General features: G+C 36.0%; 1 protein-coding gene across 1 annotated transcript in view; it reads right to left on the reverse strand.

The window, feature by feature from the left end:
- The window catches only part of CDH8 (cadherin 8), a 153,909-nt gene that overhangs the window by 110,684 nt on the left and 16,266 nt on the right, over positions 1-26,959 (reverse strand). The window lies entirely within an intron of this gene.

Consider the following 26,959-nt stretch of genomic DNA (forward strand, 5'->3'; position numbering starts at 1 on the left):
GACTTTTTTTTTTTTTTTTTTTTTTTTAATGTGAATGGGTTTAGGATCTGATATAAGACCCAGGAACTCAGTAGGAGTCTCTGTCTCAAATTTCAAGGCACACTGGACAAAACTCTTTATTTGAAACCCATATAGAGTTATAAAGAAAGATATAGAACCAAAGACACCCCCCCAAAAAGAACAAAAAAGTCACAACTGACATCTAGTTATTAATTCATATTATGACTCCAAAATTTATAGTCCAATTAAATTAATAATTTACCACTAGCCTACAAGTTTATTTTTTATACTTTTCCGATAACTAATAGATCAGGTGTAACTGACTTTCATACAAACTAGATAAATAATCAGATTAACAATTATCTGACTGTGAGATAATAAAGTGTTGAAAATAGCAACACCCTGAAGTAAAGTATTTGAGATTATTTATCAAGTCAGTAGAGCTGCCTTTTCACCTTTACTCAGGATATAAGAGATGGAATATTTTGTTTGCCTATGGAGATGGGATCATTGGGTATGTAAATGGACATTGATGGCAAAGTTAACTGAAAAGATAATCTGCTGTATGATGTTCTTCAACAAAATATTAGCAGTCTAAATGCACTGTTGCTCAGTTCTGTTATGAGTATTCTGACACAAAAACTGATACAGTTAAGAAACGTATCTTGGCTTATCAAATGTTAACTCTTTTTTGACACAAATTGGGATCATGGCCAGTCAAAAACCACAATCATAGCATGATTAAACCAAACTTTTTTTCCACCCATACTGAAAATTCAAAGCCATATTTAATATCTCACTACTGACCGCAATTTGTTTCTGAGTTTGTACATCAGCTGGACCATAGTTCCCTGCCTCAGCTATGCCAACATCACTAATAGGTAGCTTTTCTCAGAAAAAGACAGAAGCCCATAGGATGAGAATGCTTGGAGCCATAATTTTCTCCAGTCTGGTGCATAACTGCTTCTGATTATACAGCATCAGTGTTAGCAAGGTGGCTAAACAGGGAAACCCCATGGGTTCTCCAGTCTCCTTTTCTTTTTCCATATGTGCTATGAGAAAATATGACATAGTGGTAGAACAGGCTCAAACATTATTTTCAGGAAAAAATAATTAGCCTGAATATAACCCTGCCCTTCTAACCAGCACAAAACCCAAGCAATCTCAACCTGACAGAGAGAAAACACACAGCAATTTTGGGGGACTGCAACACTTACATTTCCTATAATAGGATAGAAATTCATAAGAAAAGCAGAGTCCCTGAGCGAGCTACATATTCTGCTTTTGTTTCATATATTATTGATATGCAGGCTTAACAAACAGTTCCAAGTCTGTGAAAGAATCCAGAAAGACTGAAAAATTCTTATGTTTGTCAATTGTAACGAATAGGTCATGAACAGTCCCTTACAGATGAGTCACATTCATGGAGATTGTAGCATGCACAAGTATTGCTAGAAATCACCATTTAAAGATTCAGTTCCACTTCTTGATCTGCAAACACCATGGATTTCTTACAGCTGACCTGTAACTTTAAACCTTTGTATGCTGTTTTCCAGTATGGTCAGTCTCTACTTAGTCCAATTCTAACAGTTTAGATGAATACTACATTAATTCCAACCATTCTCTAGACCTGAACAGAATGTATATTTGTAAGACAGAATGGAAGATAGTAGTGAAGTTGTATTATATACAGTGTACTTGCTCTTTATACGTCAAAAAAGATCTTCAATATAAGTGTTAAATAGTTAAAAGTCCGGCATTTATCCTCTACCAATAAAAAGGAATGAGGTTATGCAGATTAGGTGATGAGATATAGTTCCAAAGGGATGGTGGCAGTGAGAGTGAAAAACCAAACATCGGCCATTTTGGAGGATGAAAACAACCAAGAAATAGAAATATCTGGAGTAAACAAACAGGAAAGCAGGAAGAAACAAAAGGAAGTAAATACCAAGCATATGGCTCCTAAAAAACACACACAGAAAAAAGTTACATGAATGTTAGGCAATTTAAATCTTGCCACAGAAAATGAAGCTGAGAATATTTAACTTCCAGATGCCAGTTTATTGGTTACAAGATGGTTGGGGTTTTGGGTTCCCCCCCCCCTTTGTTTTTTTTTTTTTTTTGTTATAAAAGACAAACAAACCACAGCCTAACAAATACCTAAAGCAAAGAGGAAAAAGTCCAAAACAATCCATGTACACTTGTGATAATATTCACTTTAAGGGTTACCTGGCGAGTTTCACATTTGATAAATACTTTTTCTTTCCTTTTCCTGCTCTTGTCTACAAGAGATTTGACAATAACTGAATTTTTAAGCCTGTGTGGACAAACACTGGAGAAGCAGTCCCTCACCATCAAAGGGATGGGGGAGTTGCTTGATGGGAAGAAGCTCTTCCAAGAAATCTGCATGAGAAAAAATTAGAATAGCAGCTAGTTGAAATCAAGGAGAATACAAGGAATTACATTCCTGATAGGTGGGCCACAAGTTGTTTGCAAAGATAAAATAGATTTCAATTGCTTCTTTGACTGCAGACGATAGCTAAACGAATGGATACAGAATATGAGATCAATAGAAAGCCTCTGAGTTCTGTTTTATTTTTTCCAGAAGTAATACCTGATTCGGAGCTCATTATATTCAATAGCGAGCACATTTCTTTGCTAAGAATACTCCCCAACCTTATTTATTCTGCCGGGAATCTTACTGCCAAGCTCATTTCTTCTCACTCCCTGTGGCTAAAGCTCTCTTCTGGCCTGATTCTCTTCTAGAAGTGACACTTTATATTGATAGCCCGAGAAAAGAGAGTCATCATCAAACTGGCCGTGTCATTCAGCCCCGGGGTGCAATGCCAAGAGCGATCACACATCTTGAATACAAGCAATTCACTCGGAGCTTTGCACAAACCAGAGATAACCTTTTATTTGTCTTCCTGCAATCAAGGTAACGTTATCATCATCTAAGTATTAATACATGGACATCATGTACATTACTCCACAATCTGAATGTATCACCACAGTAATTGAATGAGCATCGCCACACCATTGCAAAGCAAAAATTAATTTTTCTTCCCATTCTGCTAATGGGGAAACAGAGTCACAGAAATAAAGAGACCAAATATTCAGAACAGAGTAGTTGAAGGTCCTAAGGACAGCTGCTCGAGGCCACTAAGAAGTCACACCCAAAATACCAGCCTTACCATTGTAGCTGCACATATTTTTCACCTGTATTTTTTTTGACAAGAATAATGATTCAGTGACACTCACTTCAACTATTCACCTTCATATTACTGAAAAGTTGATTTAGGAAACAAATACAGGTTTGGGAAAAGATCAATGCAGTATTTTTTCTGAACATTTCCTGACCAGAATGCTTTAATGTTATTTTACATTCAAAAACTTTTTATAGGTCTATATGCATTAATTTCATTCTTTTAAAGTATTTAACTTTTTAATATGTTCAAAATGTAAACAAAATATTTCCTTTTAAATTAATTTCATTTGTTATTGTATTAGGGGTTTCTTTTCCATATAATAAAAATACTATGCCTAGCCCAAAACAATTTTTGATATTCCAAAAATTTGTATTTGGAGTGACACAAAAGTATGTTTTCTCCCCAGCTTTTCAAAACTGTGCATGAAATGAATATCTGTACTCATCTCAGAAGAAGCACTCGAGTTCTAGGAGAATTAAATTCTTATTTGCTTTAAAAGCAAAACCATTCCTACTGCCTACACAAATCCTCCAATTAAACCTTTACTTCCAACAAAAATAAAGCAATTTCATTCCCTTTGTTTACCATAATTTAATTATTTTCCTTTAGAACCAGCTTTATTTTAATGTTTTAGTAGTTTATGCTATGACTCATTCTGTAGATACCAGAACAGCTTTCTGCCGTGCCTTTACTTCCGCAGCATCACAAACATAATTAAAACATATTTGCTGTGATTATATTTCAGCATATGCAGATCAACATATATTTTGCTCTTAGGTATAGAATCCCTATTGTTCATGTAATTACTATGAAGAAATAATGCAAATGAGCCTGCTGGAGACAATTATTGGACTTTCTTTTTAACTTTATAATGTTATAAACAAGAATTGGCATTCCACTCAGGGGTGGACAGCAAACACTCATTTTACTGAATGCTTTAAAGACTTCAAATTAACAGAAGCCAAGCGACCGCTGTAATCATTCATCTAGTATACATGAATATCTCTAAAATCAGATCTTAGATTGTGCTCTAGAATTATACAGATCAAGATGTCTCTGATTAGTATATCTTAATGAACAAAATTAAGTATTGTGCTTCTGTGATAAAGGACATCACATCTATGACTTGGCAGCTGCCTGCACAATTTGAACAAGTAATCACAGCAGGACGAGTTAAGACTGGAGTAAAGTCCACATTTATAGTACCTGCTGAGAGCAATTCTTAACTTGTGTAGGATTTAGAAAGCCATTTAAATTATTTAACTTTTTTTTTGTAGTTTGCAATGAAAGTCATTGACCTATATCACTGGATGATAAACATCCACATACTATGTTCTCCTAGTTTCCTCTCATTCCCAGTGACAGAATTCCCTTCCAGTTACTTAGAAATCCACAATCAACACAGAGAAATCTTGCCTGTGAAGACAATCATTTCCCCCCAGTAAACAATCTCTATTAGTCACATACACATGTTGTCATGGTCCAAAAGAACGTGGAGGCACAAGACACTGCAGACGTCTACCCCTGAAATGGATGGGCACAGTCGACTCCTGCCACTACCACAACTGACAGTATTCACAGACAGGAACGTGACAGGATCATCCCACAGTGTCAAAGCCTCAGATGTTCAATCAAACCAATCTCTCAATTTTTCCTTTCTCCCCTTTTTTTTTTTCCTAGTGTGCCTTTTCTTTACATTATTTGGGGTACTGTGCATAGAGGAATATCCTGCTGCTTTATCTAATACCCATCTAAAATTTTTGTCGAGTACTCTGCTGACTAGGATGTGCAAACCATCTGCACCAAAGGAAAAGATGACAGGGGCCATTCTAGATGAATGATCCCTTAGACAGGGTCACCACTGGTGCCATCCGATTGATCTATAAGGCACTACAGGCAGTCCCCTGGACTTAATCTCTTTCCTCTGCTTTCCTCAGCCCAGGCTGAGTCCGCAAATACTACAGGGAATCCAATTGCTTATTTTTTCCAGGGATCAGAAAATTATATTTTCAAAACATATTCTCATCTTATATAGGATATCGTTATGAGGAAAGTCAAGTTTTCATGAATAGCAAATATCATATAGGAGCCTGATAAACTTAATCTAAGGCAAAAGGTCAATACATAAGCATGCCTGAAACCTGATGGGCTGAGTTTTGGGAAGGGAAAAGACATGATTAGACCTGATATCTTCGTAGTTCTTCAACAGTCTCTTACTAATCATTTCTTCCTGCCTATCTTTTCCCGGATCCTAACTTGGCCAAAGGATTTTGGAATACAAGTTTTGATGCGCAAACTCAATCATTCCTGTGCACAGCCCTTTCTGTTATTGCTTTGAATATATTCTACTAGCAAATGAATTCGGCCGAGTTTGCTCTGGCTTTTGGAAATCTCCAGTCCTAATTTTTGAGGCTCTTTTTGAAATGATATATTTGTGATGTGGTCCATATTTTTGCCCTTTCAAAAAGTGCAATGAAAAGAAAGGATACCAACTCTCCTCTGAATGTTCCATGATGTCTAGCTGAAGTACAAACTATCAAAACTTGAGATACAAACAAAACCCAAGGTAAAAAAAAGCTGTTTTTATCTATGCTGCACTAGTAGGTTCTCCCATCATTTGAAATGCAGAAATGTACTTGGACACCTTGTTATGCTATGTAGTAGCAAATTTTGTCTATCCCTATGCTGAACAGAAATCCAGTGTTATAATTATTCCAACATTCTAAGAATCTCCCCAAATGCCTGTATTGACAAAGTTGCTCTTTGATGCTAAATTTTGACTTATATTTTAGTGATTTCTTTATTTTAAGCAGGGGAATGGGGGAAGAAGTCAAATTACATTTGTTCTCATGGAAAGAGAAAGCATTTTTGAGAAAAGTAAAATTAAACTTCAAGAGCTTTGTTATGTTTCTTTTTTTGTGTGCCTCCTTGTATTATAAAAATGGAAAGGAATTTTTACTTGATGCATATCTAAACTCCTTCAGGTTCTGTAGTACGTGAGTTTGAATTAAGTTAGCATTATTTTTGAAAGGCTAAGAAGTGCAACCATAGTTTAGCTCTGTTCAGCCAAGCAGTGTTTGTGCTTTGAACTGACAGAAGCCTTTAAGTGCAAAAGCTTAGATAAGCTGATAAAGATGAAACCAGCCACATCTGCAGTTACTTAGATCCAATTCAATTCAGCCCTATCATACCACAAATCTCAGATATTCTTGCACATTTTAAAACAGTATTACTGTGGGGTAGCAAATAATAAGCTTGCACGGATAATGAGATCTCAGACAAAAAGAGAAAAAAACAAAAGATTATTTCTTGGTCCCTTCTCCCCCAGAATATAACTCGTTACCATCACAATAAATTCATTATTGTCAATTAAAAATCCCAAATAATTTTACTGAGTTATTAATTAGGAATTTCCCCTTTAACATGGAAAGAGCTTTCCATTCCCAACATAAAATTAACCGGAACAGAAGAGCAACATATTTTATACATTACCTTGTTGTTACATTTACATTTGGCTGAGATCAAGAAGTTTGGCTGACTTGCACTGTACATACAGGAAAAAGAACAACAGTGGCATTACCCTGCATTCAGTCCTCCCTATACTAGGAACTCAGATGAAATACGGAACGTGGGCTACTACAAATTATAGTTTACTTTCCAGGAAAAAAACAGATTGTTGGGTCCCGTTCCCCCACCCCTGAATTTGAAGGTCATTGGAATTAAATACACTGGTCAGATACCTTCTCTTATAGAGCTAAAAAGCCCTCTGTGCACAATACCAGAAAATAAGTGGAATAGGAAATGCTGCATCTATGCCACCTGAGGATTCCCAAATACCAGCGCAATCAGGACAGAAATGAATCCACACCACCATACTGGCCCGTGGTGGCCAAATCAGTTGAGTAAATGTCTTTCAGCAATCTTTCCGGCATAACATAGTCCAGCTGCATTTTACCCTCCTTGTGGACACAAATGAACAATATAAACTCCAGACATAATTGGCCCTGCCATGCCCGTACCAAAGTCAATGCAACTCTGCAGTGGCAACAAGTTTTGTGACAGCTTTTAATCAAAACAAATAAACAATGAGATTAAAACGTAAATTATAAAGAAACCATTCAGGTAATTCCATGTTCGTTAAACTTTTTTCTACGCGGCCACCAAAAGCACACAGGTAATTTAGTATTTCAAACTGATTTTGCAAATAGATTAGCTGTTAATGTAAAATTGTTAAGCAAATCATTTCAGTAGAAAACCATTCTGGGATACAGTTATGGGAAGAGGTTACGTATGCAAAACTAAGCTTTGCCCAATTGATTTCTAATTATAAAATCAGAGGCTCTAGAGTTTGTGGTTAATAGTCCTTCCCTTTAGCCTGAAAAAATAAACTTACAGCGTGCACTCACACACAAACACATACACATAAAATGCTTCTCATTGTTTTAGTGAGCAAGTGTGTGCCCTAGCACTGTTCAGCTAAGAATGAATCAGATGATGCCTCACGGAAGGCCATCTATGGAATTAAGTCTACAATGCCTCACTGATGGCCAGCTGTGATACAGCAAATTGTTCCTTATAATAAAGCTACAATAACATCCATTTTGGGGGAAAAAAAGCCACAGGCAGATTCTACAAGGGCTGAATAAATTTAAATGCCAATATTGTATAATTACATAATTTTATGTTTCCCTTTGTAAAAAGATAGTGGCTAAATATTTCATATATTTAATTCATTCATTCTTCAGCACCAAGTGTAGACTGCCAGGACATCTGAGTCTCTTGTGTCATTTCATCTTTGCTTGAAATTGGACAATTCTTGGGATGAAAGAAAGCCAAATAGTACAGTTCTACTTATTACGCATGCTCAACGTAAGGATGCCTTCTGAGTACATTCTGCACCTTCATCATGGACTAAAGTGGCACGAAGGTGAGTATACTTTGTCTAGAATAGAAACAAATTAGGAAAATCTTTAGTTAATATATGATGTGCAAGAGCATTTGACTCACAGGTCTACCTATTTTATACAACAGCTGTATTCAGTGTACATGCCTTGCATTTTAGAAATTGATGATTTCTTCTGAATTTATAGTTTTATAATGATAAAATGCTAGCACATTCATAAACATCGTGAATCTTTTTCTTGGGGAATCTAAATTCTGTGCTGTGCTGCGTGATTACTCAAATAATAAATTACTATTCCTCATGACAAGAAGAGAAGAATTGTGATCTATATAACATGTCATCTCCATCACTGATATTTACAAATGAATGCATCTAACAATTTGGTTGCTAGAAATTTCATCCTGTAATATTTGCTAAAACTTAGTCATCTTCATTATTTTTCTCTCTAAAGCTGTAAAAAAAAAAATTCACAAGAAAATTACTTTTTAAAAAGAAAACCATTTTCTTAAGAAATTATTACTTTCAGTTGTGGGCTTGATTTTCTGCTGCATTATTCCACTTGCACATCCACGAGAGTCAGCAGAGCAGAGATGACATTTCTTGAACAAACACGTCTTTCCTTGCTCTGCTCCAGTCCCCTTATCACCCATTCAAACTTACACAAAGTAATCTGGAAAACAGTGCCACAAATTCAGTTGCATATATCTGAGTAACAGGTTTTTAATCACGTATTGCTAGTAGACCAGCTTGCAAGCCAGCAGTCAAATTTTGTGGTGGCATCACCCACAGATGTTTCACAGAAAGTGAGACACAGGGAGTTGTCAGCCCACTGTGAATCAATTTATTCATTCTCACCAACTCTCCAGTCAATTTCATCCTTCAAGGTGCAAATTAGAAATACAGATGTATTCTCTGAAAAGCTTTCCAGATTCAGGTTTTTAAAAGCAAGTTAAGAGCCTGTTGGCTCTCGTCCAGCGTAGTATCAGTTTAACACTGGAGGAATACTTCCGCAGGGAGCCACATCCCCAACTTTGAAGTGAACTTTAAAAACATGTATTTATATCAGTTATTATGTCTCTGCAGACCTAAAGTCCTAAGACTTCATAGCCACAGTCAAGACCTGGCAAAATGCCTTTCGACTTTCAGCCACTTCTACCACAAGTGGAAAGCGTAAAGCTCTAAGACTATGCCATTGTCTTACACTACATGTTTGACGTTGTTAGCACTGGGGACCAAAATGTGGAAGACAGCAACTACCCAAGACTGCTGCACGAATGAGAAGGAACCTTAGTACTTTTTAGTGCGAGATATCTCACTGTTCTACATAGCTAATTCAGGATATATTCCATCTGCAATGGCCTGGAATAGAAGGTAAAAGGAAACTGGAAGCTGACTCAATAAACTGTATAATAAAGTCATTACAGGTCTGTGATGTGATGTGATGAACAGCAACAAAGGATAAACAATGGTACGTTACATCTGTTGCACACGCTGTAAGCACTGCTGAGTGGAACTGTGTTCTTGTAATTTGTTTGTATTTGCTGTGAGAACTTGCACGAGTCAAGAGATAAATAAAACAATAAAAGCCTGTCAGGTTTTCTACTACCCTAATATTGAAAGGGTTTTTTTCTAACATTGCAGAGTGATATTAATAATGGTGCAATATTAGTTTGACTGATAGAAAGTAGATCAAATTTACTTGCCTAGTTATGCCTCACTTTGGCCTAACCGTAAGCACTATGAAGAACAGGCAACTAACCCCAGTAGGCTGCTCTACTGTTCTGGGTTATCAGTTGCAACATTGGTTTCTCTTAATAATATATTTCGGAGGATGAAAGCAGAAGACTATGTAGGTAAGAAGCAGCAATGAAAATGTTTCATTCACAATATACTTGCTACCCTTTTTTATTTAGCTAAGACTGCTTGGAGCAAAATATTTCATTCTAGCTCGGAGATACTGCTAAAATGTTTATTAATATGCATTGTTCTTTCTTTTTAAACCTTACAAAATTGAATCTAAAATAATACTACTCTGGATTCTGAAATATGATTATAACTGAGAAAGTATGATTTTCTACCAGTCACAATGGCAATGCTATCTCCTTATTTTCATATTCACCCTTTATTTTAATATGCAGATAATACCAATCCATAGCTACATAAATGTAAATACCAGAGAATCCATTTTAATCGGGACACATGAAGAAAAACATATAGAAGTGTAGAGACAAAGCCGTACTTCAGAGAAGTAAGAAGTCATACACTTACACAGTTTACATGTTTATTATTGCCAGTGAATTCTTGACTTGGTCTTGCAAATAGCCATAAGATAGTGGCACTCAACCAGGGTGGGCATCAGCCAAATCCAACCAAAGGAGGAAAAACAACGCATATATTTTTCATTTTGTTTATGGCACAAGAATGAACAGTCTACTCCGACTAAGGATCTTTCAAGAGTATGAAGAATATATGCTACAAAGGCTTTAGGGTGCTCCATGAACGACTGTTTCCTTTCCAGCTACAGAAAAGCTTGTAATGGACTCTTCTGTCTCCAGGGAAACTTTTAAAGCCTAAACAGAATTTCAATAATATTCTGCAGATAGTATGAAATTGTTGCTATAAACCTAACTGCAGATGCACAGATTATATTTAAGCCATATTTTTAGAACAAAGAAGTTGAAAAATCAGTTCTGAAGGGTAAGCTTTTATCCAAATTAATAGGGCAGTGCAGGCAGCTGGTTGACTTACAGCTAATGTGGTACTTTTCAGAGCTTTTAACACACTTTGCTGATTGTTTGCTCAAGGCATATGGTTTGAATGAGCTGGGCAGTGCACAGTACAGCTGGCAGACTAGATATCAAAGCCTTAGAGTTATGTGTGACTAGCTATCAAATTTGCCTGAATTTTATGTTATGATTTCTACCGTATCAGTGTAAATTTGAAGTTGCTTCAGATTCCACTACAGTAGATGCCATTGCTTCCAGTCTTGCAGCAATTAGATGTAGCTGACCCATGTTGTGGAGGAATGGTCTTAAAAGGGCAAAAGCTTTTTTCAAGGGCAAAATAATTATGAAAAACTTTCATTAAACAAACCCAGTAGTTTCAAAATGGGCAAGTATAATTTTCTCTAGTGCACAGATTGGGAACCTGTGACAGGTGCTGTTCCAAATACACATTCATTTCAATCAAGCAAAGAATGGGAAGTTTTTGGCAGCTTGTCCTGTTTCCACTATTACCTCCCATAACCTAAGTCAATGGTTTCAGCCTCAGCTCTGACATTCAGGAAGGTCTAACAAAACTCTCCAGCAGTATTTGAATACAATTTTTGTATTAATTTAATAAATGAAGCATCATTTTTAGACTCTTAGCATAATAAACTCTCATTTGCACTGAGTAGATTCATAAATTCATGCTGTTAAAAACTGTTTTCATCAGAAATGGGCCAGCCTCCCACAGTGTCCATTCATATGCCAGTTCTGAACTGCAGGAGGGTGTTTGCCAGTCGCAAGCGTTCAGTTATTATTACAGAATTTCCTTTATTGCTGCTTGAAAAGCCAATATAGATACTAAGAGTAACTCTCTCATCTCAGGGTACATACAACCGCGTATTTCTGAGTTTATATTCACAGTTTTTCAGTGAAGTGCATCACATTTTTATGCCACATGAGCGCAATGTAATGAATTAAGATGAATACTGAGAGAAATAGAGAAGCAGCAAGTTCCCTGCTAGAGACCTGCATGGTTATGCAAAAGTACTTTGTAATAAAATGTGTGTTGTAATGCAAATGCTTCACTGAACTCAAAGAGCATTTCGAGAACAATGGAACTTTTCAAGCAAAATAAATAAAACAGCACATAACCTCTATTTATCTCAAATATTATTCTCTTAAGTTTAGAAAGAAACTAATTTTCAGAAATTCCTATTTCCAACAGTAGAAGTCTCAAATTTGTGAGGTTAACTAATAAATAACAATGAACAGCTGGACAATTTTGTGAAAATCTATTTCAGTAAAAATAAAAATTAATTCTTTTGAAATCTTCCTTTTTGCTGTTCCCACAATCCTTTCTTCCCACTCCCCAATCGGTCCTAATGATAATAATATTGAATATGGGGTCAGCATAGATATGCTATACTTGGGCAAATTGAAAGTAAATAGTAAAGGATTTTTTTTTTTTTTTTTTTTTTTTTTTTACACCTCTCAAACTTCAGTTTCCTTATCAACATAAAGGAATATAGAGAGGGAGAAAAAAAAGTATGAGGAAAAAAGGTTGCATATTCTTGCAGTAAAAGTACTGCCACTAGGTTCTTGAACCTATTGAAGATGACCCCATGAATAATGAACACAATGTGCAAAGGACACTGTTTTACAGGACAAAAAGATCCAAACACAATAAAAATGTCAAATATATTGAAATGAAGTTTGTAGAAGTTCATTTCAGTAGGAGTAAAGCACAATACAATTGGAAAAGAGGTATAGTACCATTTCTATATCAGCAAATAATACAATATGCTTGTATAAGTTCATGAGAAGCTCTTTAGAAAGATGGCATGGCATATGTTCTGACACATGTAAGTGAGCATGCCACAACTCTAAGGTTGATTTTTCATTATTTTTAAATTGTATTTTTAAAACTGAATACATTATCCAGCCCTAAGACTTGACAAAATGTACAAATATGCATTCCTTTACCTGCAGGGCCTGATTTACAGGCATGCTCAAAGTACACGTAAGCTTCACAAGAGCAACTGAAACACTGAATAATATTAAAAGCAGCTATATACAAAATAGACTGAAGTATAGTTCAAAGAACATTGAGAGGAAAGTAAGGAATGTTAGAGGTCATCTCACCTACAAAGAAGCGTCATCAGAGGATTACAAAATTTTGTTTCCGAAGCAACTCTCAGGTCAATTAGCTACCAGGTCCATTTCAGGTCAATAACCTAGCATTAATAAGGACATTAGTAGATGGCTTCTTAGATTCACAAAGAGACTTAGAAATCTACCAGCAGCTTTAGGTAACTATATCTAAAGTCGCTCTCTAGCCCTGAAACAGATTTGTGCGAAAGCTGACAGCCATCGGTTTGCATATATTTCAGCCTTCCACCTCACTTGGATGTAAAAATAGACACACCCTCTCACAGAGGGCCTGATTTATAGAATCACGCAGCTAACTTTCAGCGAACACAGGAAACATGCTGACAATTTCCTCATCCCACATTTTATTCATATAATTTAGCAGGTATTTGAAAATCCTCTCCCCCAAGACCAGAACACAGAACAGCAGCTTTCACCCCCCTTAATTCCCTTCCTCTAGGTTATACCATTTCTCTTTATCCCTGTTCTTTATTTTGCTCATTGACGTTTAATTTTTTGTGCAAAGGGAAGAACTTTAAGAACAGGCTCACCTCAGACTATCAGGACCCCTTGAATGAAGGCTCGCTTTCTTCTGGAGGAGGAATACTGGCCCAAGCTACGAGCCTAACGCAGGACAGGATCTATACTGACTCTGCATTAGAGGTCCTTTCTGCCTGGGCGGAAATGCCAGGCAGAGACAGGTGATCTGAGTTTGTTCTATCAGCAAATGGGCTCAACAGCTTATCAAAACTATTAGCCAAGTTACCTCATCTCCATTGCTGTTTTAACTCAGGTTAAAAATGTAACTTTTGTACTGAGGGCTTTTGTTCTTTCTTTTTTTTTTTTAATCATACTTGCACCAGATTTAAAAAGCCAATTACTTAATATCCCATTTTTAACATTTTCACAGTAAATTAAGACAATGATTAACAAACAACTCACTAAGCAAATTATCTTAGAACTCAAGTGTTGTAATTGGAAGAACTCAGTGGATATTTTCATGGTAATGCAAAATAGAAAAATCTTGGCCCAAGAACATAAAAAAACAAATTCAGACCTCAATTACCAGGCTTTACATATGTTAGCCATGGAATAATCTGGCCAACTGAAAATGGAATTTAAAATAATCCAAAATTTCTTCTTGGAGAATGAGCATATTCACACCACAAAATTCTTAATTACCAGTATAAGCCTACTATTGCATTTAAATATGCAACTAATGTCAAGCCAAACTTTTAAACTAGAAGAGGGAAAAAAAAGATCTTCACTGAGAGATCTAGTGTCTCCTTTAACATAAGCATTGTGAAAATAGCAGCTATCTTGCTGGATTACACACTCCCGGAAGCCTGGTAAATTGTTTACAGCTGGAGAGTCATATCACCTTTCAGTATCATCTTTCTCTGGGTTGTGTATTCACAAGAGTCCTTGATACCGAAATGAGTGAAAATAGAAATGAGAATGTTCAATTCTACAACAAAAATAGAGACTGAAAGGTTTCATTGTAGGTCTACCATATACTAGCCTAGAAAGTCTCTGTTCTGCCTGAAAAGCAGTCCTTAGCTCTGTATCTGTGATTCTGCGTGGCTTTCGTTGTCTCCCACTTCAGCATGATTTATGTCAGAAGGCTTGGAATAAATTAACTGTTCTACAGTGTATTGCAACCAAAATGATTCTAAAGGCATGCTGATTTCTTTCTTTTTTTCCCCCCTATACATTTATTTTGCTCAACCTACTAAGATAAAACCTGTATCACGATGTGGTTTTGAGTCCTAATTGGGAAAAAAATAGAATTATTTAGAAAAGCAGTAAACTCCTGCTATAAGCCAGTGTTTAAATAATATATTAGACATATCTATATATACACACACCAAGGCACATATGCATACACTTAGAGTAATATACATATATTCCCCTGCAGTTCTGTATTAATCAAATGGAATACCCTGTAGCAGAAATACAGTACTGGTAACTCAAAATAGCACTTCTGTTCAAGTTGCCTTGTACAAGCTTATTTGAGTTCTAATTGTGTGCTGAAATTCTCTCTTTTAATGCCTAGGTCTATTTGAAGGTTAGCTTTTGGTCCCATGGAGATAAAGGGAAAATGTAGCAACATTTGAGAGATTTGATTACCTGTATAAAATTATGCTTGCTCATTTTTCCTAGGCAAGATACTCTTGGGTAAAGTTATATTAAAGAGGGAATAGAACTAGAGTACATCCAAAGAAAACATTTTCCAATTATGCTTCACAAGATGCAGAAAATATTACTTGTGACAGAGGATTATGAATGAGATAATTACTGAGACCCTAATGTACCTAAAACTACAGTAAAGGAGAGAGACAAACATTAATAAGTGGTTATTGACTGTTCTTCCTGCTCTTTGTAATAAAAGGCCAGAACAGTACCAAGGACAAACCTTTCCACAGTTTTGCTGTGATACATTATATACAAGAATACCTTTCCTACTTACATGGCCCAGCATTAATTCCTATAAATGAAACCATATCAGCTTTTATTTAACACCCAAAACACTTTATGCCTCTCAAAACAAGCTTAATAAGAAATTTTTCATATTAAGTGTCAATTGAAAATAACAGAGATTTAGAAATACATAGGATGAATGTTTCCTCTTTTAAATTATTTCATTTCACACATTCCTAATGAGCAAGCTGCACTTCCGAAAGAATCCAGACTAATGTTAGGTTGGTAAGGTACAGAATGACAGAAGACTCTGACTTTTAGAAATTAAAGTCTCATTATCACTCTTTGATTCTCCAGTGAAATAAATGATAACACAATTATTTCTGAGAAGCCCTAGCAAAGAATATTTGAGCTTCCACATACAGTATTTCAATACAGGTGTGATCAATAGGGAAGATTACAAACGAAGGATTTTAAGTAGCTGCAGATCTTTTCCTGCTGCAAAGCAGAACTTGGTACGCCATGCAAAATTACCTTTGGTGCATTTTTTTTTTCAATTTCGGCTCACAATATTGCTGCATCAAGTGTGAAGGTACAGTCACTACAGAAGAGGTTAACAGTATTTCTAAAAGAATGACAAGGGACATGAACATTACAAGGGTCAATCTACATGGAGAGGAAGCTGTGCGAGTTCTGTGGCTTTCTTATGCTCCTACGCTTACTTAATTCCAGAAAGAGCAGTTTCACTAATGAAACACATGCCTTACCAATTATTGTGGTCCCCTCTTCTTAACAGGAATCCTTTTAATATTCTCTTAGATACACGTACCAACCTGTGCATATGCACAACACGCACACCAGTTTTCATCTCAGTGTAGTCATTGCTTTTTTTTTTCATCTCCTTGCCTCCACCAGACACTGCATAAACTGTATAAGGCTTTACATTAAGTACATTAAAACAGACTTAATGCCTAGTGGCTTTACTAATGAAATTTGGAATTAATTTCACCTATTCAATCTGAAACAATTCAAAGTATCTGGAAGGCTGGACCCCTCAAAATTATTTTTATCAACTAAAAGCACTACTGCAAAGCATACAGCTTCACAAAGCAGAAATTCAGGCTCTGTAACGGAACATATCACAGGGCATAATAAGGACAAATGATTTATAAATTAAGTGGCTGAGAAAAGAATAAATTAAGGATTAACTATTACTGGATACTGGTCTCCCTGAGAATTCTCAAACAAATAATCCTGAGAGATTTCTTTTGATAGTGTCTCATGAGGACAATGAAACACGAGTGTCTGAAGACTGTATCATGGTTATTACAGCAGGAAGGTCACCAAGAAAAGACACTGCTGAGGTCAGTTACTTTGTTCTACACCAACCTAGATCCTCCTGTGCTGCAGAGGTTCTCAGAGATAAACACAAAGTGGACTATCAGATGAGTCAGTATTTGTATTCTTCCAGGCTGACAACCTGCCTTCCTAAAGTGACATCAGAGCTTTCCTCTCACAAAGAAACTACCCTTGGAAACTGAGCCTTAAGACAAAGCGGAGCCACGTTTGCCTGTTTCAGAGTGGGGAAGGTATCTCTTGTGATTTCCAGTCTTTCTGCAATTTGCAGAATTTACAGATGTATTCCTGATTCTGCATAGGAGATGTCAGTTGGAATAAATACTGACTCAGTCACACTACGTTTTTTTCACTTTAGAAGTATGAAACACATACATTTTATAACACATTCAAAGCACTGCAATGAACCTATTGTCTCAGAGTGGGCCTCCAGCCTGAGTAGTAGAGAAAATTTTGCTTTACTAGCCATCAGACTTTGTCCCATAGAGAACTGTCTATTACAGTATTTGTGCAGAAGGCATTTGATTTAGATAGAAACATTTACTCACAAAAAATTTCCTTAAAAATCCAAATATATATATATATATTGCTCAATTCTTAGCATTCCTTTGCTTATCATTAATTTGCAGTAACTAGCAGGTGGTCTTCTGGAGTGACAGAATTGAGATCAATTACAAAATGACTACTTAACGGACAGAACGACAAGCCTAATTCTGCCTAACAATTTAGAGTGTGTGACATTTTCTTTCTTTATTTTTGAGGTACGATAACTCCACCTTGTCAGTAAGCCTTATGTTCCATATATTTAAGTGTACATATATTTGTTATTATATCATATTTAAGTTATTAATAAATTGCATCGGACACATCTCTTACAGAATGTCCCATGCAACTGAAAAGTAATCACGTGGTTTCTTAGACTTCCCGATAATATTCGGTCTTTACACGTTGCAGTACCATTACTGGCTAGTGGGAGACAACACTGTCTATGGAAATTACCAGAGAATCAGGAAGCTTGTCCCCTGGCAATGCCATGGACTTGACACATAATTGTGGGCATTGAAAATTACCTCTCTGCCCACACCATCTTTCTGCGTTTATATTTTCTTCCTCAGTTACAGACTGCATATCCTATTTAGAGAGTAACAGCATTGAGGCAGGAATTGTCTCCTGCTCAACAAAACAGAAAAAATTTTAGCTAAGGCTTCTTAATACAAATGGCAGCATTAACAGCTTTCACATTCACTGTTACTTGGTGTACCATTCCTCATTTGCTGTAGTTCAGTTTATAAAAATGCCCTCCATGTATGCTTTGAGGGTATGTACAACGTTTTAAAAATTCGCACAAGAAAGAAGTCCACGCTGAGATTACCTTAAAAAAAACCCCCATGACTTAAATCTCAATTAAGTCTGTAAGTCTTTTCGTGCCAAGTAAAATCCTGGTATGTACTTTAAATGATTTAAGTAACTTCTGCTTATTCATACGAAAACTCAATAAAAAGTAAAAATCCTTGTATATTTAGAACAGCACCTGCTCTCAGTTAATCAAATATTCTAACAGGCGTGTGGGATATCCAGCAAAATAATCAAGACCCATTAATTAGCAGAAATAAACTAACAAATTTGAAATATTGTGTTGGCATTGTCTTGTTTCAGATGATTTTGCATGAAGGAAGAAACACAAACATTTTGCCTCTGGACATTGTATTTTCTTGTCTGTATGACAAGACAACAATAGGAATTGTGAAGTGTGCCAGTGGTCTACATTAAATGCTTTAGACTGCATAATAATTAGAGAATAGGTTGCCTGCAAAGCAGACAATTTAAAAAAAAAAAAAAAAAGGAGTGAAAAGGGAATACCAAGTATGTCAGTAATTGTATTTAGAAAACTTATTCTGTAAAAATATGGTAGATATTCATTAAGCTATTTGAATTGAGTAGTATCAGATTATGAGCCTTTTGCATCATGCTTTAACATACAGGATCATGTTGCATCAATTATGTTGCAGATTATCCCAAATTAATTAAAAAATATTGTTTTTTCCATTCATTTTAATATCCTGATTTCTTAGGTTGGGTGTATAACATGTCATAGCTCTTAATGATGCTTGTAGCTTGATGACCTTAGAAAATAATGTGATAGAAGAGTTACGGTTTGGTTCAATTCCTCTATCCTCTGTGTACTTCACATCTGGATGCCCACCACCGGTTCTGCATATACTAAAATTCACCTTTTCTCACTTGGTAACAATACCCCTATCGTATGTAAGCAGTTCTCTCAGCAAGGGAAAAGAAAATTAGATAATATGGTTTCTGGATTTAGACCAGCAGATGACTAGGGCACTCTGAACTGCTAAGAAATATTTTTTGCTGGTTCTACCTACAACTGGGCTCCTTGCCTCCAGTGATCCCCTGTGAGTCAGTCTTTTATTTCACTACATTCCCCCTCATTGAGGCGATCTAACAGCAACGCGCAGCACATCAAGTTTAAACACAAACCCTCAGCTTTGCTTCTATTCACCAGGGGCTGGGTGCGTAACAGTTACTGAGCAGTAACCTGAAACAAGAAAAGGGATTTCTTATGTTGCTCCTAATGATTCCTCTGGTTAATTCAGGAATGGCATTGATAGTCTCCAGGGAGAGCTACACTGACTTTTTCTTAGCTGCTGGCATGACTGCTGTAAAATAAAGGCTTCGAAAGAAATTATGGAAGGGCAATCTTTACACTAACAGAGAGTCCTCAGGAAAAAGGAAAGTTACATATTACTCTATGTCACTACAGGTGTTCCTGAGGGATCACCAAGAGGCTACTCAAATATATAAATATTTGCTTAAATATCTTCAGGAAAATTATCTACATTTATTTTCAATGCCACATGCCCCACACATTGTTTTCAAATAATAGTTATCTTTAAACACTACCTAAAATACTATTGCAGCAAATTATTTCTGAAATGAAGCTGACTGCTTCACATCCAGATTAAATTTCACAGCACCAACTTCCCTGGCTTTGTCCAAAAAAAAAACCCACCAAAAAACAAAAGACCCTCAGCTGTGACATCCTTGGTCTGTTGCACAACACTATGTTATGCCTTCCTTCTTCTTCTCACTTTACTAAAATAGGAAAAAAACCCAACTTTTAAAACAGAACTTTCAAGAAACAAAATTTATGCAAACTCTTTCCCATTATTTTCACATGCAAACTAATTTTTCTTGTGATTACTGTGAATGCATATTTATTACATCCTAAAAATACAGAGCTGTCCACCAGCTAAAAAGCCAACCTTTCTCAGAGGTAATTCAGTTCATGAGGTATCACCCACTTCAGCTCCAGAGCTCTTACTGGAAGCCTGCAGACACCAAAGTATTTCTCATTTTAATGCAAAATTATTTTTAAGGTTTTCATTACATGGATCCTTGGCAAATTGAGGAACATCACATGAGGACCTGAAAACAATAAATACACCCTTTCACTTTACTGGTTGGAAGGCAACATGTTCTGTCAGTTTTGAGAAGTCACTAGTATCTGATACAGCTTTTCAGTGGCCTATAGGAAATATGTTTGTCAAGTTCAGAAAGGACAGACTTTTAGCAAAAAACCACCATCACAATTGGCACTAATTGGTAGTTAAATTGACAACTGGAACTGAAGCATCCTGACAGCACCAGAGGTGGGCCCTACAGGTAGAAATTGAAAACCATTTACTAAAGCAATGTTGGAAAGACTAAACAATCATAGGGCATCTGCAGAATATCATGTGGAAGGCTCTACTTAATTTTTCATACTGTCACTTCAGCATTTTGCATGCATACTTGGAAAACATTTCAATTCATTGAGAGAAAGATAAAGTGTTTAGATCAATATATTGAACAAAAGTACACAAGCTTCTAATTCTTCACAAACAAAAAAAATTCTCAATGTTAGCTACTTTTTTTCAGAAGATTAGAAATCTTTGTGGCTTTAGAAAAATACAAGGAAATTTAAGCGAATAATGTTAAAGTAACATCAGGGGATCCGAATGCCTAAGTACACACAGTGTAATCATGTCCACCATATATACCATTCTTTTTTAAGGAAAAATCCAACAACCAACCAAACAAAAAAAGCCCAACAAAAAACCCAACCCAACTCTTTGAAGTTATTATACACTTATTGTCTATGAAGTCTGAAATTTAAGATGCAAATCACATTACAGAGGTGTTCCCACTTTAGTAAAGAAAATACAGACGGCTCAGAAAGTGCCTGGTGTTTTACAGGTTGACCCTTTCCTATGCAGGATTCATGAGTAACTTGACATTATAATGCATTCCTTTGAGTGCTTTCCACATTAGTGGCCCATACTGGCATGTGCCACTTTTTTACTCTATTGCTTTAATAGCGTGAGGCAGAAATAGAGCAGGCATATGATGAAATGCCTCTTTGAAGTTATTACCAGTCCAGTTGTATTAGCTGACATACAAGTGTTTTAAGTTGTGACTCTACTTAAATTGTGTTTATATCATGCCTCCAGACTGGAGATGAGGAAGCATGAAAGTGTCCAACCTTACCCAGTGATACTCCCAGAAATATACAGAAATGAGATTTTAGAGTCTGAAGATACATCCTGTTTGTTAACTCTAAGAGAAATCAGTAAAATTTTTACACTGTATCAGAAAATGCAGACACTGTTGGCTCACTTCAGTCAAATTGTCCTTGTTTAAATTTATACGTTCCAAGAAGAAATTTCTTGGAACTTGTACTTAGTTAAAAAGAAACAAATGACATTTGTGCAGACTCAGGAATATTTGTTTAAAAACCACTACTTTTATCAGGCTTCTGTAAAATGTCTACTATATTCATTGTCTTTACAGCAATATTTAATTAAGAAGGGTTTTTCTCAGAGCTACTTATACTCCTGCTTACTAAGCTGATGTAGACCATGTAAACTGGAGCATTCTATGAAGTATACAGTCATCTCTTCTCCTTCAGAAGCACACAAAGAAAGGGCAGGGGGAATTAGTATTTTCCATAAAGAATACAGTAGAAAAATAAATTATACATTTCAGCTTCTGGGAGTTTATTAAACATAAGTAGGAAAATTAGTTTATAATTATGGTTGCAAAACAACAACAAAAATCTAGGGCTCAGAAAGCAATGTTGACTTTGCAACATTTCAGATATTGAATATTTTATGGCATGCATTTAAATCATAGATAGCAGAACATACAAGTGTATATTAGAAGGAAAAGAGGAGAATCTATATGGTATGGTGTTCTGATTTCTGTTGCTGTAACTGTGAAAATTTTAACACTGCATTAAGGTAGGACCATGTTATACCCTATGAAACCTATGCTAGGGCTATACTACACCTATATTTCACAATGATTTCTTCCATTCAGGGAAACAGCATGCAATTCACCCCTAAACTAATGAGAGCCTCAGTTATATACATTTCTGGTTTGTATCACTTGAGCACAACAGTATTTTCAGGCAGCCATTATAATCACAAGCTCAATGCAGGAATAAAAAGGAAAACATATGGAAAGAACTTGTTTAATTAAAACCTTGTTTACTTTGCATATATGTATCACTTGTAGTTCAACAGAACTATTTATAATTTTAAACAAGTAAGATTTTACCATTTCCTTGTTAAGAGATAAAATGTATGTTGGCAATGAAATCAAAGATTGCGTAAAGCATGTCTAATATAGAACATACAGCTTGAAGCTATTTATAAGTGCTCTCTGCATTTCCAGGTTCGGTTTTTACAGTAGCGCAGCCTGAAGCACTTAACTGTGAAAACATGATGCCTCTCTACTGCTCCTCCTACAGGAAAATTGTTTCTCCTCTAAAGGCCTGAACCTAAGCCCCATACATCGAGGGAAAAATCTCCATTGCTCTAAAAAGCAAAAGTTGCCTAGCTCCCTCATCCTGCAAGCCATACAAAAAAATCTACATTTAACAGAGTGAAAAGACACATACCATGTAACTCAGAAGCAAGGAAGAAAAACTCCACAGTCACAGATAAAAAAATGTCTACTTGAGACTCCACTGCACTAAAGAGTTGACCTGGCCACATTCTTTCTGAGCCTCAGTAACTCAGTCTGATTTGTTTCCTCCCCTGTCCAGGCTTTTCAGAGCAACTTCTCAAGAGCTAGCACAGCTCTTCTACCGACAGCATGCCACAGACGTGACATAGCAGCTGTGCATGTGACACAGGTGCTGGTCTTCCCTGGCCAGCTCATTTTACAAATCCCTCATCACAGAGACTGTGTGCAAAATATGCAACATATTACTACTTTGGGACTGGAAAAAGGTAAATTCAAAAAAGTCTGGGGAAGGTTCTGGGAGAAACCGGGGAGTACTGCCAGAGGAGTGATATCACAGAAACAGCGCCGATCTGACTGACTGTTAGTGGTTTTTTGTGTCTGGACCTAACTGCTGATTCATTCAGTGGTAAGTCAGGGAATATTAAAAAACAAACAAACAAACAAACAGAACAAAAAACCCCCACACCAAAAACATTTGTCACCTTCACTCTCTCTTTTGTTCTCTCCATGCATTGTACTTACAAACGACAACTCTTAATACATGAACTATCCCAGGTTTTTGCTTAAAAATGTCCATTAAACCAGGTCCTATCCCATTTATAACATCACAAATAACACATGTTCCATAAAACAGGAGCTACAATTATATGCGCAAAACCTAGTTTTCTAATACTTTTTAACTCTATTATCTATTTCATTGTGAGTTCGGCGGCTGTCTCTTGTGAAAGAACAGTGGCATTTCCCTCACCACAGATTTCACAGCACATCTGCCATGGTGCTGTAAATGCATGCAGAGGAGACTGAGAAAATGCGCAGTGTATATCAAGTAAAAGTTCTATCTAACTAATCATGTCCACAGGGACAGCATGCAGTGTCACAAGACATATCACTCCACACTTGAATGAGGTTGTCAGCCACTGGGAGGCCTGCAAACTGCTGACAGCAATATGCAGTATATGGAGTCTTGGAGTCTTCTAAAGTAGATGCAGTAGCTTTGGAAAATGCGTACCTGTTTCTATGGATGAAGGAAAAAAAAAAAAAAAAGAAATGAAGTATGAAAGGGTATCTGTAAACCTATCTTTCTGTACCGTATTGCTGTGAACAAAACCAAACTCATTTGAAGTATGTCACACGAACATGAAAAAGGCTACTTTGTAGGTTTCTCAAAATGCATACATACATTTCTACATGTACAGATCAAAACAATATGGAATTTATCACAATACCATGTGTCAAAATAAATGCAATATTAATACAGACAAAAAAGAAAAACTAGAATGTAGCATTTTATAGAGAAATCTCATAAATTCAGAAATCACCCTGAGATAAGTGGTCATACACTTTTTTACAGATGTGTGAACTCAGATAGAGCTGCTTACTTTGTTTCAGCTTGATCCTACTGAATATAATGATGAAAATTGACATTAAAAGTGCATACTGTTCAAGCTCATTCTGAGAAGTTCAAGAATGAAAGCAAAAGATTTTCTCCTGTCCTTTACTCGAGTCATTGAGGAAAACCACCACGCTTTAAGAAAGAAGTCACATTAAATCCTCCTATTAGTCTCACCCCAGATTCTTTCATTTATTAGAGCAAATACATTGGGAATGCATTTATTAATCTATATTCATGCAGAACAGCAATGAATAAGTACCTTTGAAGAGTGTGCAGTTGTATTGCAACACTTAAAATTCTGAAGAAGGATCTTTATGCCTAGAAGCTGTTTCTCCTGGAAAAACTGAGCAGCCTAATAAGAGATATTGCGTATCTCTAAATCCTGTCTTGCTAAAATTTCTCTGTACTTCAGAAACTTCGGTATGAGATCTTTTTAAATAACAGAATGAATGCATAGTCTATATTCAGGCTTTTATTTAGAAAGTGATTTGTATTCTGTTTATATTTATTATAATTAATCTCAATTTTAAGTTTTATTTTGCTGATACATATTTCAATTCCATTAGAATCAAATGCTTCTACTCAGTGCCTTTCCACCCACTGGCATGAAAAACATTATTTAAGTATCAATGTTATTCTGAGCAGTTCTTAAGAGCTGAATTTTCAGTGGGCTTTAAAGGTATATTTGAGAACATACATCAAATTCTGCTTGTGTGTATATTATTTGTTTGTGCAAAAACTTATTTTTGTATTTACTATCTAGAGCACCTAATTACGTGTTTGTACAAATCATACATGACTATGAAAAATACCACGTACACTCCACAGTAGTGTAGAAAGAGACAAAAACTGCAACCAAACCCTACATAATTAGATTTGCTTCAAGAATGTTCCCTTTGAAGCAATTAACTGTCAAATAATAAATCTGGGGATTATACTAGTACTTTGAACATGTAAAAAGCACATACAAGCAACACTGCCTCTATAATGACACAAAGCACATCTATGTCCAGAAAATGCAGCAAATAGGTGGCATATATGTTTGGTATCTCTCCACAACATTAAGCCTCTCTACATTAATTCACTGTATCACATTTCACAGAGTGCCCTTCATTCAAAGTCTGGCCAAAAAAAAAAAAGAAAATCAAGGTAAGTCATAGGGCAGAAAAATAGTTGATAAAGCAAGTCACAGAACGAAGGAGCTACCCCAAGTGTGCAAGTCCTTTGGCAGGTGGCAAAACTGAAAGGTTGGAGGAAGAGTATAAGTAGAAAAGAGGTGAGGAGGAACTAGAAGTGCAAATCTACTGTGAGTTCTGAAAAGGAGGTTATTTTTAAATTGCAATGGGTAAGAAACCAATGAGGGTGACAGAGGACAAACCATAGCCCAACTTCATGGAGAAGCAGAGCATTTTGCTTGTGACATTCTGTACACCTTTAAGTTTTGGGAAGAAGGATTGAGGGAGTTGCTGCTTTGTGGTCAGGAATGATTAAAAGCAGCTCTGAAAGATGTGGAGTACCTCTGTTCCCACTGACTACAGCAGAGTTTGAAAGTGCCCATAGTACTCGTAAACCTTAGGAAAGAAAAATAAGTCAGAAATACGGATGATTTTTCTGGAAAGAGTGAAAAAATACAGATAAGAATTACAAGAATACTTTAAGCCATTTTCATGAATAAACCGAGGATTTCTCCCTATGGGAGCAAATTTCACTTTTTGCTCATTTCCATCTATATCATACAGTGTTTTAATTATGCAGCAGTCTCAACAAATAGATTGTCACAGCATTTTAGAGTAGCTAATTCTATTCAAAATGCCAACAGAAGATGGGATAATGTCTTTATTGGTTTGGCTTAGTTTAACCCACCCACTTCTATTCACTAATGACTTGAACAAGTCAGGATATTATATCCACCAAAAACCCCTAATATTGTAGAAATATTAAGACTTGGATACACCCTGAAAACCCAAGTACTACAAAGTACAAACTCAGGATTCTCCCCAGCTACCCAAAAACAACTCAAAATCATTTTAAAAGCTTGACCAAAATATTCTAAAAAGAATGGGTTGGATAAAATATTTTAAGATCTGGAATAAGCATATTGCTATCTCTCTGAAATTGAGATATGTTACTAACCAAAGAAAAACAAATGAGAACAGGTATATAATACCTGATATAAACGTAAATTAACACAGCGCTCAAAAGTCACTGGATATAAAGCTCATTACACCTTCTGACCCTAAGTTTCGACTGGAAAGTGGTTACACTAGGGAAAATTTAGGAGTGCACTTGATCTGTGTTCTCTTCAACAATAGATACAGCTATTGACAGTCCCTATATTATACTATATGCTATTCATTTACCCAGAGCATCTCCAAAACTATCATGAAATTAACTGATATCCATAATTTCTGTTCTCTAGAATTTTTACTCAATTTCAGTAGCCAGGTAATATGACAATAATGTACCTGGTTATTCAAAGGGAACTGAACTTTAGTGATAAACAATCAAGGTATTTATAATCGCTCACTCTAGGCCAAACATGCATTTAGAAACAGATAATTCTTTTCTAAGAATAATTCTAAAGATAATTCATTCTTGATGAATGCAGATGGCCCATGATCTCCTTTTAAGAGAAAATGCAATGCTGATTCACTGGCTAGGGTTAATACACTGAGCTACAGAATAAGCTAATGTATGACAACAATCAAAGGTTTAAGGCAACAGGCAAGCTGGGACACATAAAAAAACCATGATAATTTTCCTTGTGTTACCTTCCTAACTTTGAAAGTAA

Source organism: Aptenodytes patagonicus, chromosome 11, assembly GCF_965638725.1.
Source record: "Aptenodytes patagonicus chromosome 11, bAptPat1.pri.cur, whole genome shotgun sequence".
NCBI classification, from domain to species: domain Eukaryota; kingdom Metazoa; phylum Chordata; class Aves; order Sphenisciformes; family Spheniscidae; genus Aptenodytes; species Aptenodytes patagonicus.